General features: G+C 42.4%; 1 long non-coding RNA gene across 1 annotated transcript in view; it reads left to right on the forward strand.

Moving 5' to 3' along the window:
* LOC140686966 (uncharacterized) overlaps positions 1-13,073 on the forward strand; it is a 93,807-nt gene that overhangs the window by 52,562 nt on the left and 28,172 nt on the right. The window lies entirely within an intron of this gene.

A 13,073-nucleotide genomic window follows, 5' to 3' on the forward strand; every position in this document is an offset into this window, starting at 1 on the left:
TCACATTTTTTCAGCAGCATAAAATAAACAATGTTTGGGCATTACCTAGGAAATGTATTCAATTTTCCTCTTGTCTGGATCATTTCCAGCATGTATTCGTGTCAACTAGTCCTCTTGTCTGTAATCCTCCTCTTGGAATAAGATGTTCATTTCATACTTTTATTGCATGCTTGTCATGAGTTGTAAGCTCTATAAAAGAAGCTCCCTGCATTTATCATAAAACTGGAAGCTGTAATTAGGAAATGAACAAATGCACTGGGATAGACTCCAGGTAGGTGACTACCACTGAAGAAATAAAACAAGAATCTGAAAGGGAGACAGACACCCCCATCTTATGGGTGGGTAATAAGGATCCCAGCAAAGCAGGGCCACTATGAACTACCATGTGAACACCCAGGTCAAGAACCTATGATTTCTATATTTGTCCATAGATAAATTTCCAAATAAACACAGCTGTTTTATGCTTGACCTCTAACAAGGTAAAGACATTCTTCACACCACCAGAAAGTTGAACACTCTCAGGCAATGTATGCTTGTTACCACATACTAAAAACGTGGTCAAGTAAAAGAGGGAGAAAAGTCTTTTATGACTATCTTTGGGCCCAGAGGTCAACATTAGAACAAATGAGTGAAATTTATAGAGAAACAAGATTTTGGCTTAAATTGGGAAGATTTTCCTGCAAACCAAGTCAGTTCAACTCTGCTTGGTGAGTTAAGGTGCTCCCATGATTGAAAGATAGCCTGGAGGGTGATTTGCCCCAGGTGATACAAAGATGACTTACCTTGGGGGAGAAATATATAAGTGACTGGGATTCTATGAGAGATCAGTCTGTACAAGCCTGCTCTCCTTACTTCATCTCTTGGCCTCTAGAGAAAATACCACCACGTAAAGACTTAGGGTAGTGGCTGACCATTTTTTGGTTAACCACCATCTTGAATCATGAGCTGCTATGGCAAGTCTTCCCCCTATCTCCTCGATCCAAAGCTTTGAGTGGGTGTTACAAGGATGTGCCTCTGTAAGAATCCTCCAGGCAGAGATTTGAGGGAGGCGGATTCAAATAGCAGCAGAAATGTTCAGTTTTGTCCGGATTTTCATGGCTTGTTGCACAGCCATTCACATGTTTCTTTGTATGAGGTATATAATAACCAGCTTTCAAAAGGACAGACAGCATAATGAATGGATTGTAAAACATGCTCATAAAAACAGTAGAGTGTGTCTAGAAGTGTGTGTTATCTGCTTTTGATTTACTGGGTACCCTGTTTTGCATTTTTACATCATTTGCAAGTTTTCTATTAAAAATAAGCATTTAATGGGCATGCAATTAATTTTAATTTTTCCTTTCTTCTACCCTCAGGGTGATTAAAAAAAAAGTGTGTGTGTAGTGGTGGGGAAGGGGGCATTTTTACAGTCCTGACAGAACATTGATATTATAGTCATAGAGTTCATTACAGGGTAATTAATGCATGTTAAGTATCTTGTAAATATTATGTGGTAATAGCTCTAAATAAACACACACTCCAGTTGGAAAGATCTGCTCCACCCCTGCCACAGGGAATGAGATGTTCCTAATTAATGCCTTTAGAAGAGGAGCCTGTGTCACCTTGGATAGTCTTGGGAAATTACAGCTTTAGTTTGTGGAAGGCAGCAGTGAATGGTTAATTACAGAACTTTGACATGCCCGGTGCCTGCCCCACCTGGGCTAAGTGGGTTGGACAGGCCCACCTGGCTCACTCTCCTTCTCGGAAGGCTTTGTCAGAAAGCAGGCTGTGCAGCTAGAGTTGTGCTGCTGGGAGCCATTCCAGCCCCACGAAGAAAAGCTTTCCAGGAGGACCTGCTGGCAGGTGCTTGTTCACCTTGGATTTTTTTTACTGAGCTCTTTAGTCCAAGATGGGGGGCTCTGTCTGATGAGCAAGAGGCACTGCTGTGGGTTGTTGGTACTTATGGGTGTGAGTTTAAGTGATATTTCCTGTTTGACCTTCTGCTTGGTTTACAGATGGCCTCTGCCAGGTGTTGGTTTGTGGGGCTTGGGGTCCTCTCTTAGCGCCCAGCTGCAATTATCATTGTCAGGATCTCGAGTGTCTCCATGGTCCTTTTCCCAGAGTCCTTCAGATTATAGGAAAGAGACAGAAAGGTTCTTGCATGTCAGGGTCTATTTCTTTTTACAGGTCAGCTGGGCTCAGGCTGATGGGTCAAGGACCAAGGCCATGGCATCAAAATAGTTATAGGGGTAAAGGTTTAACATAAGTCAACTCTAGTTTATACCTAAACATTTTTGCACAGAACTTAGTACTTCTTCCTTTTCCCAAATGTGTTCACATATTCACTTGTCCATCTATGTCTTCTATGCTCTTCACGGATGTCAGCGTATGGAAATGGGGTTAATTGTACAGAGTGGGCTTTTGTGTATACTGACAAAGTCTTCCTCTCCTACCTTTAAAACAATGCCTCCCTGAAAACCTCAGGTGCCTGGAATTCCTAAAGAAGAAAACCAAGCCTTGAAACACCCTCAGAGAGGTGATTTCAAACGTCAAACTCTGGAGTTGAGATTCACACTCATGCAGTTATAGAATAGATCCATTAATTAGAATTTAACAAGTAGTAAGATCCTGAGGGCTTGAGATTCCTGGGAAGAACGATACTTAGAATAGGGGACAGGGGCCTGCTGGTTTGACTGAAGGGACCAAAGACAAACTTGACCCACTTCAAGTTGAGAAAGTCCAGGTACTAAGACACCAGGGGCATGGATATTTTCTTTGCTGATGATGCCAGCAAGAAAGTGTGGTGAATTCCCTGAGTATCAAGATCAACAGACAAACCAACTGAGGATATTGAGCTCATGGTGTAAGTTGCAGGCAGGGACTACTAAAGGTTTGGGCAGAGGTCTGGGACAAGGAGATAATCCTTGTAAAGTACTTAGGGAAGAGCCTGGAGAAAGTGAACATTCAATACATGCTGTCATGTCATTATTAAGAATGTGCCCTCTTCTCCCAGTCTGGAAGTGATGGCTAAGGAAATCATACCTCTTGTTCTGATGGAGACATAAAGCGAAACTCATGGAGACATTTCTTTAGTACTGTTACAGAAAAGTCATTCTGACACTTGTTTAAAATAGAAAAAGGAGGACTTTATTCAAAACTATTGCAGTGGGGGAGAGAGACTGAACTCAATTCCAAATGCAACAGGGACAATGGGGACATACAGTCAATGGGCTGGGTGAGGGAGTGCAAGGAAAGTTACTAAGAGGAACTTGGTTAGTTGTCGAGGGTTTTGGGAGAGGAACTTGATTGGATATCAAGGGTAGGGGAATTCTCAAAAAAACTGACTTATAGCAGGATTCTTTGCTAAAAGTGGGTTCAGCAGGCAGGGACCCAAAAAGCAAGCTTAAGGGACCCTGATGAAATTTTGGTCGAGGGAGACTGTTAATCCATCTTCTTAATCAGGGAAGGGAGAATCATATTCTTTCCTCTGGGCAGTATAAATCCATTTCTGTTTGTTCTTCTTTTGTTCATTAAGGACCAGCTGACCCATCTCTTGAGACTTGGTAGTAGAGATTATTTCCTGGATGGTGTGAGCCAACAGACATTTACAGGGTACCTACTTTTTGAAAGATACCTCATTCTACTTTGTGAATATGGGAGTTTACTATTAGAAGAGCAATGGGTTTATGTCATAAAAAGTGTGTGTCAGTCAGGATTCAACCAGAGAAACATAATCAGTAGGGAGGATTTATATTAATTTATTACAGGAAATTAGATTATGTGATTTTGGGAGCTGGTTAATACAAAAATCTATTGGGCATGCATGCCATCAGGGAGGGAGAATCATAGACAGGCTGAAGCTGTAGTTCCCAGGAGGAATTTTTTCTTCCTGGGGAAGCCCCAGCCCTGCATTTTAGGCCTTGCAATTGATTAGATCAGGCTCACCCAGATTATCCAAAATAATTTCCCTTACTTAAAGTCAACTGATTATCAACACCTAGATGAGTATTTGATTGTAGCTGGGGACTGGCTGAGTCAGGCTGACATATCAGAAAAATAATCACATTTCTAAAAGCTTTTTTGCAAAAAAATGCAAAAGTTGGAAATAAGGCCAAAATGATGATTGGACCTTTTAATACCATATTAGAGCTTTTTCTAATATGTCCAGAAGAGGGTCATCTGACTCTCTTGGGATTGTAACTGGATTTGATGAAAAACTGATGCAGGCCCAGACATTTCACAGTCCTGTACAATTAGAGAGCAGTCTGTAGAAAACTGGTGAGGCGTGATGGGTTTCTTTTTTTCTGCTTGGACAAGAAGAAGATAACCCCAAATGTGTTATTACCCTGTAGGGCATTAACTGGTTTTGTACCTCACTTGGCAGTCTTACTTCAGCCTTCTCTTCCCCCTGGATTGTGTAAGTCCTAATTTCTCATATTCCGTCAAATCAGTCCTGTCATCCTGCTGGTTTCCTCAGTAAAGAATTGAATAAAACTCTGACATGTATTCATTCATTCATATCTATTTGTATGAAAATTGTGTTTGTAATCATTTGAGACTTACGCTCTAATTGGTTTGGAAGGAGGGCGGAGGTAGGGATGGGGCAAGCTGGGTAGGAATGAGACTCTGGGGAGTGAAAGAAGGGAGTGGGCGATTGTGTATAAAGAAATGAGTTTCAGTCGAAGGGAAGCAGAGAGGGTGTCGCTGGTTGGCTGGAGACAGACCCTTGATTTACTAATTCAGAGAGACAGGACAGGGCCAGTTAAGACTGAGTTTGTTGAATTAACCAGCAACAATTGCCCATAAAAATGCACTTCCTACCAACACAAAAATGTGAGGGAGAGAGAGAGGACCTTCTTACACTATTTACATACAAATTCCCATCGCGGTGTATAGTGACCAGTGTATAGTGACTGGTGTAATGGTGTAATTGATGGTCGAAGACAAGAGATACTCCAGACTCTCTAATCTAATGCCTTTTACAGTCTGTGAAATTCCTACCACTAGTTGTTCCTTTGGCTTCAGCCTTTCACAAATTTGATTAAAAGCAAGGGATTATCAATTGTTCACAGCTAAATCCAATTTTTTTAAATCATGTAAATTAATCACATATTAGGTCAACTGTTTTTGTTATGGTGGTGGTAAAACACACATAACAAAATTTACCATTTTAACCATTTTAAAGCATATGATTCAGCAGCATTAAGTGCTGTCACAAAGTTATACCACCTTTGTTGTATAACTAGTTCCAGAACATTTTCATTACCCTGGAGGGAAACCTTTTACCCATTAAGGAGTCTCTAATCCTTCCCGCAGTCCCTAGCAACAACAAATTTGCTTTCTGTCTCTGCATGTTATGAATTGTGTGTGTGTGTGTGCTCCTAAAACTCATACATTGAAACCGTAACCTTCAATGGGATGCTATTAGGAGGACATAATTAGATTTAGATGTGGTCACAGAGGTGGGGCCCCTGTGCTGGAATTAGTGTCCTTATAAGAAGAGAAAAAGATAAGAGCTCTCTGATCTCTTGGCCGTGCGAGGACACAGAGGGCAGCTAGCTATCCACAAGTTAGGAGATGGGTTCTCATCAGACACAGAATTTGCTGGCACCTTGTCTTGGATTTCCCAGCCCCCATAGCTGTGAGAAATATGTTTGGTTTTAAATCCACCTAGTCTAGGGTGTTCTGTTAGAGTAGGCTGAGCTGAGACAAGATGCATTTGCATATTCTGATTATTTCATTGAAATATGTGACCTTTTTGGGTAGCACACACATGTGTTTTTGATGGAAGTGAAATGTAAATGATGAAGAGACAGAGTCCACGGTAGAGGAAGAGCAAATAGGGAGTGAATAAGTTGGAAGGACAAAACGTGGTCAGAGGCAGCCTGCAGAGCCCGTCTGCAGGTCAGGAAGGAGAGGTGTGATGGGCAAAGCCCAGGTGAACGTAGCTTGCTTCACTGGTCTACCTCCATTTGTGATTTCCCAAAAGAGTAAGAAATATCTGAAGGGAACGTCCTAGGCTGCAGGCATGATTTTTCTGGATGATACAGAATAAAAGTGACTATGGTCTCTGAGTCCTCTGGGATGGCATCATTCAGCAATCAGGGCAGGTACCTGCCCCGGGCATCTGCACCCAGGCTCTGTGCTCAGGATAAGAGGCTCGTGAGACCTCCTGGATGCCACCTTCTCCCACATGGACCTCTCTTCCCTTTCCCTGGCCCACGTGAAGAAAGCATGCATTGCTTTCGACCACGTGTATCTGTGTCCCCCACCCGCAGCTCCTCAAACCCACAATTGCATTGCCAGGCAATCGGAAGCCCTGCTGCTTCCCCACAATTCAGGCAAAGCACATGGGAGCCCTTTCAGAAGCCAGGCATGCTACAATCAAGCCACTCCACGCACAAACCTCTAATAGTACAGTAATCAGTGGTAATCACCCGTACAGTTTATGTACAGGAGGGCCTAATAGGATTCATGCCTCTGTGGTGAATACATTTTCATTTATAGGACTAAGTGCAGGCATACATTACCTGTTTAATTAAAAACAAAATTCTCCAGCCAACAATTTGCTCCCTCTCCTGGGTGCATACCACGTACATTACTGATGTTTCCTTCAAATCTACTGATTACATATTCCTCAAGTCACTTGTCACTGGGTGTGACTGCCTACCATTTGTGAAAGTAAACCTTTGCCCCCAGTTTCTCTTTGCTGAGAAGTCAGAGCGCCTGCATGTTACTTGTGTGCAGACGTATGACACAGGTTCAGATGTACAGACAGGTGATGGATGTATAGACAGGATGCCAGAGGGCGGTGGCTGCCGGGTCAAGCCAAGGGAACAATCACTCACAGCTCACTATTTATAGGAGCTTTTTAATAACTCTTCCTTCAGCCTCTGATTCTCCTCTCCTTAGCCCCTGTCGGGAGGCAGCCAGCTGCTGGTGCACATACATTTGAGATGGTTCTCTCATTTAAGGAGAACAGCCCTCTCCAATAAATGGATGATATACAGACAGTCTTGCTGAGCCCCACATATGAGAAGATGGACTGGGGTTGAAGGAACTAAATTGGGAGCAGGGTCATGTGGAGAAGGTGGCATTGCCAGCTGTCACCAGGCCTTGGAGACATCCAGGGATGCTCTTCCGCGTTGTCTGTACTTTCAGGCGTGCTGTGCTCCTGATCTTGAGTTTTCTCCCGTTCACAAACGCTATTATTCATTTACTTAGTTTGTGAGGATGAGCAAGAGGACACAGCTTCTACCTTCAAGGAGCTCGTGGTGGGTGGTGGAGGAAGAGGAAGAAGGCTAAACTGTCGACTGATTTAGAGGATTTTCTACAGAAAAAGATTGAAGGTGATTTAAAAGAATGATTAAAGTACAAGATAATAAAGTTGATGCAGGGTGGAACATAAGGGTAAAAACAAGATGAGAGACATGAAGTACAGCTAGGAATGGTGAGCCATTAGGGATATAGACTTTGGAATCAGGCAGGGCAAGATTTAAACCTAAGCTTTACTGCCTTAAAAAAATTTTTTTTAGCAGTTCCTCCATGTCTCCTGGCTTCTGTTTGCTCATCCATAAACTGGGAGTAACAGATGTGTGGCAGGATACTGTTTGGAAATACAAACTCAGGCTTATCCCCTGGCCTTCTTTCCAGCCTGCTCACAAGGTTGGCCCTTGGCCATCATCTGGTAACTTGGATTTTGGGAGGTTCCCACCACTTTCACTGGAAGGAGTGCCCTCACTGGGCCTAAACTGTTTGGGTGAACAATGGGGTTTATGCTGAACCCCTGCTTTCCTTCTGGGAGTCTGGGATTTGGGAACATGCGAGGCAGAGGGTGCCTACATGTCCAGCCCCCAATGAAAACCTTGGACATTGACTCTCTAGGGAGCTTCCCTGGTAGACGACACTTCGCATGTGTGTGCACGGCTCCTTGTTGGGGGACTAGGCATGCCCTGTGTGATTCCACCCAAAAAGAACTCTTGGAAGCTTGCATCTGATTTCCTTGGACTTGGCCCCGTGCGCCTTTTGCTTTGTATGCATCCTTTTATTCTTACAAGTCGTAGCCATGAGCATGAGTATATTGAAGATTCCTACCAGTGCTCCTAGCAAATCACTGAGTCTAGAAGTGGTCTTGGGGCCCCCTCGCCCAACACACAGAGTCAGCTAAAATATTCTTACTTGCTCTAAGAAGGGATGGCACAGCGAATATCAATCATTATTGGCTTTTGAGTCTCAAAAGCCTAGGCTAAGAGGATCAGATGCATTGAATGATAAGCACTCCCAATCAGCCCCTCTCTCCCCTCTAAACCAAGACTTAACCGTATTCCCAAGAAGAATGAAAAGGAGGATGGAAGGGAAGAGTGGACACTGAGAGTAGAGACCCTGAGATTCATCTCTATGTCCTTCTCTCCCTCGCGTCGAGCCCTCGGTGGCAGGCAATGAGGAAACATGTACAATAAAAGGGGATCTGGGAACAAAGGGACCTGGACCACCTTTGGTAGACCCTGAGGAGGTGCCAGGACTCAGGGTAGACTTAAGAGAATGAGGGCTTAGGCAGACTGGCCTGATACAGCCTTGTGTGTGGAATGGTGACAGATCACATAGAAACAAAGACTCTTTAATGGGATGCCAGTGAGGACAGATGGAATCACCCAGGAGCAGAGGCCTCACTCCCAGCCCAGGTTGTCTGTTGATACCTTGGTACCAAGCAAGCCCTTTATAACACAGACATAGCTCTGGGGAAGCAGAGAAGACATAGTAATAAGCAATGTTTTGTCTTGTGCACAACTGAGTTTGTGACCTGCAACTTGTTGCTGCTACAACACTAGCTCTGTAAGTTATTTTAAGTATCATGCAAGCCTGAGTAACTTAACACAGAACCTGATGCATAGTAAACTCTACAAATATTTGCTGTTATTATTAACATTAAAGTAACTGTTCAATAAACTTGAGCAAATGATGGCTATTATAACAATAAAAGCAAACCGTAGAGCTGTGCACATGAGCTACAATGGGCTCTCGGTTTTCTAGGCAGCCATGGGGAGGGATAGTCTGATCAGGTTCAGCCTTCACTGGGTTCATTAACATGTTGCACTGCAACATCTAAGTCATTCCTGAGACCAGTAAAAGAAAGACATGTCTCCAAAGGATCCTTGTGAAGCTATCCCTGCTCAAAAAAATATAACTCCTTAAGAGCAGATTTTCTAATGTTGTTAAGAAACTCTTCATTGTGTCAATTGTAAAGCTCTCTTAGACCCACCAATTTTACACGGAGTAAAATTCATTACAGCTGATTTGGGGAGTAGGAATGTGAGTGGATGAAAGGAAAGCAAGCTAGCAGTTACCACTCCAGTGGTAAGCTCTGTAATAAAATTATGCTGAAGGCTATGGGAGCACAAACAGGTATCTAGCTTGGGCTGGGATGGAAGAGAGTTAGGGAAGACTTCCTGGAGAGGGTAACTAAGCTGTGAAAGATAAATGCAGACCCACCAGGTAGATGACGTATAGGAGTGAGTGGAACAGGAAGCAGAGCAGTGGTTGCAGAGGAAGCCATTCATTTATTGAACCAATATCTGTGTGCCAGACACATGGTAGTTCCTAGGGATGTGGAGGTGGAGAAGATGAATTCAACTCCAAATATGTCCAACTACAGGGAGGGAGCTTGTCCTCAGAGGTGTGGTTCATGCAGCCCTTTGTGGGGGGTTGTGGTAGACAAGAGGCAGATCATAGAAGGTCTTGAGAGCTGGGCTAAGGAGTTTGATAAAGGAGGGCAGTTGAAAGAGGGTGACCTTGCATGCATCTTGGAAAGCTCACTTTGGCATCTGTGTTTACAGGAGTGCAAGACTGAAGGTGGTGAAGAGTTAGAGGACTTGATCAAGGGATGTGCTTCTCAGTGAGAAGAGGTCCGATTCTATAATGGTCAAAAGGCAGACTTAACCTATATGGTCATGAGGTTGGATGGGTATGAGGAAATGGAGAGTCTCAAGATTCATTTTCTGAATTATGGTTTGGATGGTCAACTGCCTGGTTGGGGTTGCTGTTGATGAAGATGAAACATAGGATCTGGTTTGGGGAAGTTCAGAATTTACTACATTGAGTTCCAGATATTTCTGGAGGTCAGTCAATAGTCTGGGGGTCAGAGGAGTTGTCCAGCCTGGGAGATACAGATATGGGAGTATTCATAATATATCTGGAGGGTCATTGTTACCAAATGGTTAAGAGCTGCAAGGTCTGTGAACCCAGACTGCCTGGGAGTGATCCTTGCTCTACCACTTACTCACTTCACAGCCTTGGGTAAGATAGCAACCTCTTTGTGCCTCAGTTTTCTCATCTATAAAATGAGCTATTGATGGTAAATACTCACTTTTCAGGTTGAGGATTATGTGAGTAAATACACAGAAAATTGCTAGAACAGTGTCTCACATATCATCAAACTTAGGGAAAGAGAGAGAAGAGAAAAAGAACAAATATGGAACCCTGGGAGCATCTTGATCCTTAAGATGTGGGTGAAGGAAGGGGCAACTTACACTGGGAGCAAATGTCCATGAAAGTGATGATGAAAACCTGGGAGAGACTTAGGGACAAGAGGGCAATAAAAAGATAAAGGAAGCAAAAACAGGTTCAGTAGGTGCAGGACCGAATAGCACATGTTCATTCATTCACCTGAAAAATATTTATTAACATCAGTGGTGTTGGGACTGACCAAAACAGCCAAACATCCCAGCATTCATGCAACTCACATTCTCCTTGTGGATGCAGATGACAGGCAATAAAGATAAATAAATTGCGTGGTATGTTAGACGTTGGTAAGTGCTGTGGAGACAAAGCAGGAAAGGGGGAGGAGAGTACCCAGAGGTGAAGCAGTTTGCTATTTTAAATTGAAGCAGGTTAGTGTTATAAATTGAGAGATTAGGGAAGGTCTTGGTGAAAATGTGGCATTTGAGCAGACTGCTAGTGACCTTAGGTTGTAGCTGTTTATGAAGTGAAGGAGAGATAAAGGAAAGCAGAAAGTGTAAAGTGCTATTTCAAAGACTGGACTGTAGAGAAAGAAGGAGTGATATTGGACTGTAGCTAGAGAGGGACTCAAGGTCAAAGGAGAATTTGTGTCTCAGAATAAAAGGACTTTAGCCTTTATGTTATGATCCCCGTTTTAGTGATGAACACAATCATTGGGAGATGAAATGACTTGGTCAAATGTCCACTGGGCAAGGAAGTGAAGAACCAGAATTCAAAACCAGGTAGGTGGGATACTAAAACCTGTTAGATCCGAGTGTGGACCTCTGCTACCCACAGACCCCCTGGTAATGTCTAAAAACATATTGCTTTTAACCTCAGCTGAGGTGTAACTGTCATTCCACATCTTTCTCAATGTCTGTTCAGCTACCTGTCTCCTTCCCCACAGCAGGGACTCAACATCTGTACCTCTCTCTTCAGAAACATGTGCAGGCTGCTGGAGTGCATGAATGTAGGGTTGAGGGATTAGGTGATCCCTGAAATAAATGGCCCCTTGAGTTTGAGCAGGACAGAGACAGAAGCACAGCCATAAGGATAGAGATGCAGCACAGAGCTTCTTGTAGTGAAGCTGGTCAAGGCTTCCCAGAGGGGACAGGATTAAACTGGACCACGAGGTACAAGTGGCGTATTGTTGGAAGGTGATTAGACAGCACTGAAGGGAAAGTTCTGAGCACTGGTGCAAAATTTTTTTTTTTAACTTTAAATTGCTGCTTAAATTGTGTATAAAGCTATTTCAGTTGCTCATATTCTATTTAAATGTGCCTGAATCTCTCATCCATTCATTAGTTTGCTACACCTCCATCTTTGTCAACTGCAATCTTTTTTTTAACCTTTATTTGAGACCTACACCTTGACTCCCACACCTCACCTCGCCCACCCAAAGCTTTAAATATGAGGGGATTTCTATTTCTGCCCTCCAGCTTCAGTCAGAATCAGTAAGAAGTATTCTCAGAACTCCACTGGAATACACGGTGAAGCTCATCTCTGCACTTATCTCCTGCATCACATTTGCAGACATATTCCCTTTCATTTGTACTTTATCTAAATACATCTTCCCTTATCCCAACAGGAAAGCACTAAATGAAACCTCATTAGACCAGACTAAAAGGGCGAGTATGTAATTTGGGATTTTTTTCTCCCCCTGACTTTGTTATTTGTTTTAAATTAAAACATTCTTAATTGATCTGTTTTAAAGAACATCTTTTGATCCTCAATCATAAAAGATGAGGAAACTAGGGTATCAATACTACCTTTCCACTTATTTCTCCTTTTTTACTTTTATTCTGGTTATTTATATAATTTCTGATTTCTGGTTAATTATATAATTTCTAGATTGCAATATTTCCTTTATGTGAAATATCCCCAAATACCCATTGTCATTATCTATCACAGGTTCAATTATTTTATACTTAGTCCTGTGGTAAATTGGATTCAATTCCAGTGTTTTTGCCAGCATTGCATCATTATTCACTTCTTGGCTGAAGTTCATTCTTCAGAAGCTTATTCAACAAAGGCTTATAGGGAACACATTACCTAAGCTCTTGTAGGAACAAAAGTGTTTGTGTTCTTATGCTTGAGTGACATTTTTGTTGGATATGAAATTCTTAAATTAGACTCTGTTGCTATTGCTCGAGTATTTTCTAGTGATGAACATTGGTACAGAGTGATGGGAGGCTAGATGATTCTTTTCCTCTTCGTAAGAGAAATTTGGTACTTTTTTCTTGGCTTCACTTTTACCTCCTTTCTTTATCTTTGAAGCCTAGTAACTATTATCTTTGTAACGTTGACTCTATATCATGTTTTTCCAGGGACACTGTATTCTTTCAATACATAAGTTCAAATCTTTTGTTTCTCAGTTTTTTTTCTTGAATTATTTCTTTAAATATATTTTATGTTCTTTTGTTCAGTTCTCTTTTCTAGGGCACTGATTATATTTATACTGAGAAATGCTGTAGCTGCTTAATGGCTACATGAACTTAGGCAAGTTGCCTCACCTCTCAGTGTTTCAGTTTCCTCTTCTAAAAAGTAGAATAACCCTCAGAAGCTTGTGAAGATTAAATATGTAATACATGTAAAGTGTC

This window comes from Vicugna pacos, chromosome 18 (genome assembly GCF_048564905.1).
Source record: "Vicugna pacos chromosome 18, VicPac4, whole genome shotgun sequence".
NCBI classification, from domain to species: Eukaryota; Metazoa; Chordata; class Mammalia; order Artiodactyla; family Camelidae; genus Vicugna; species Vicugna pacos.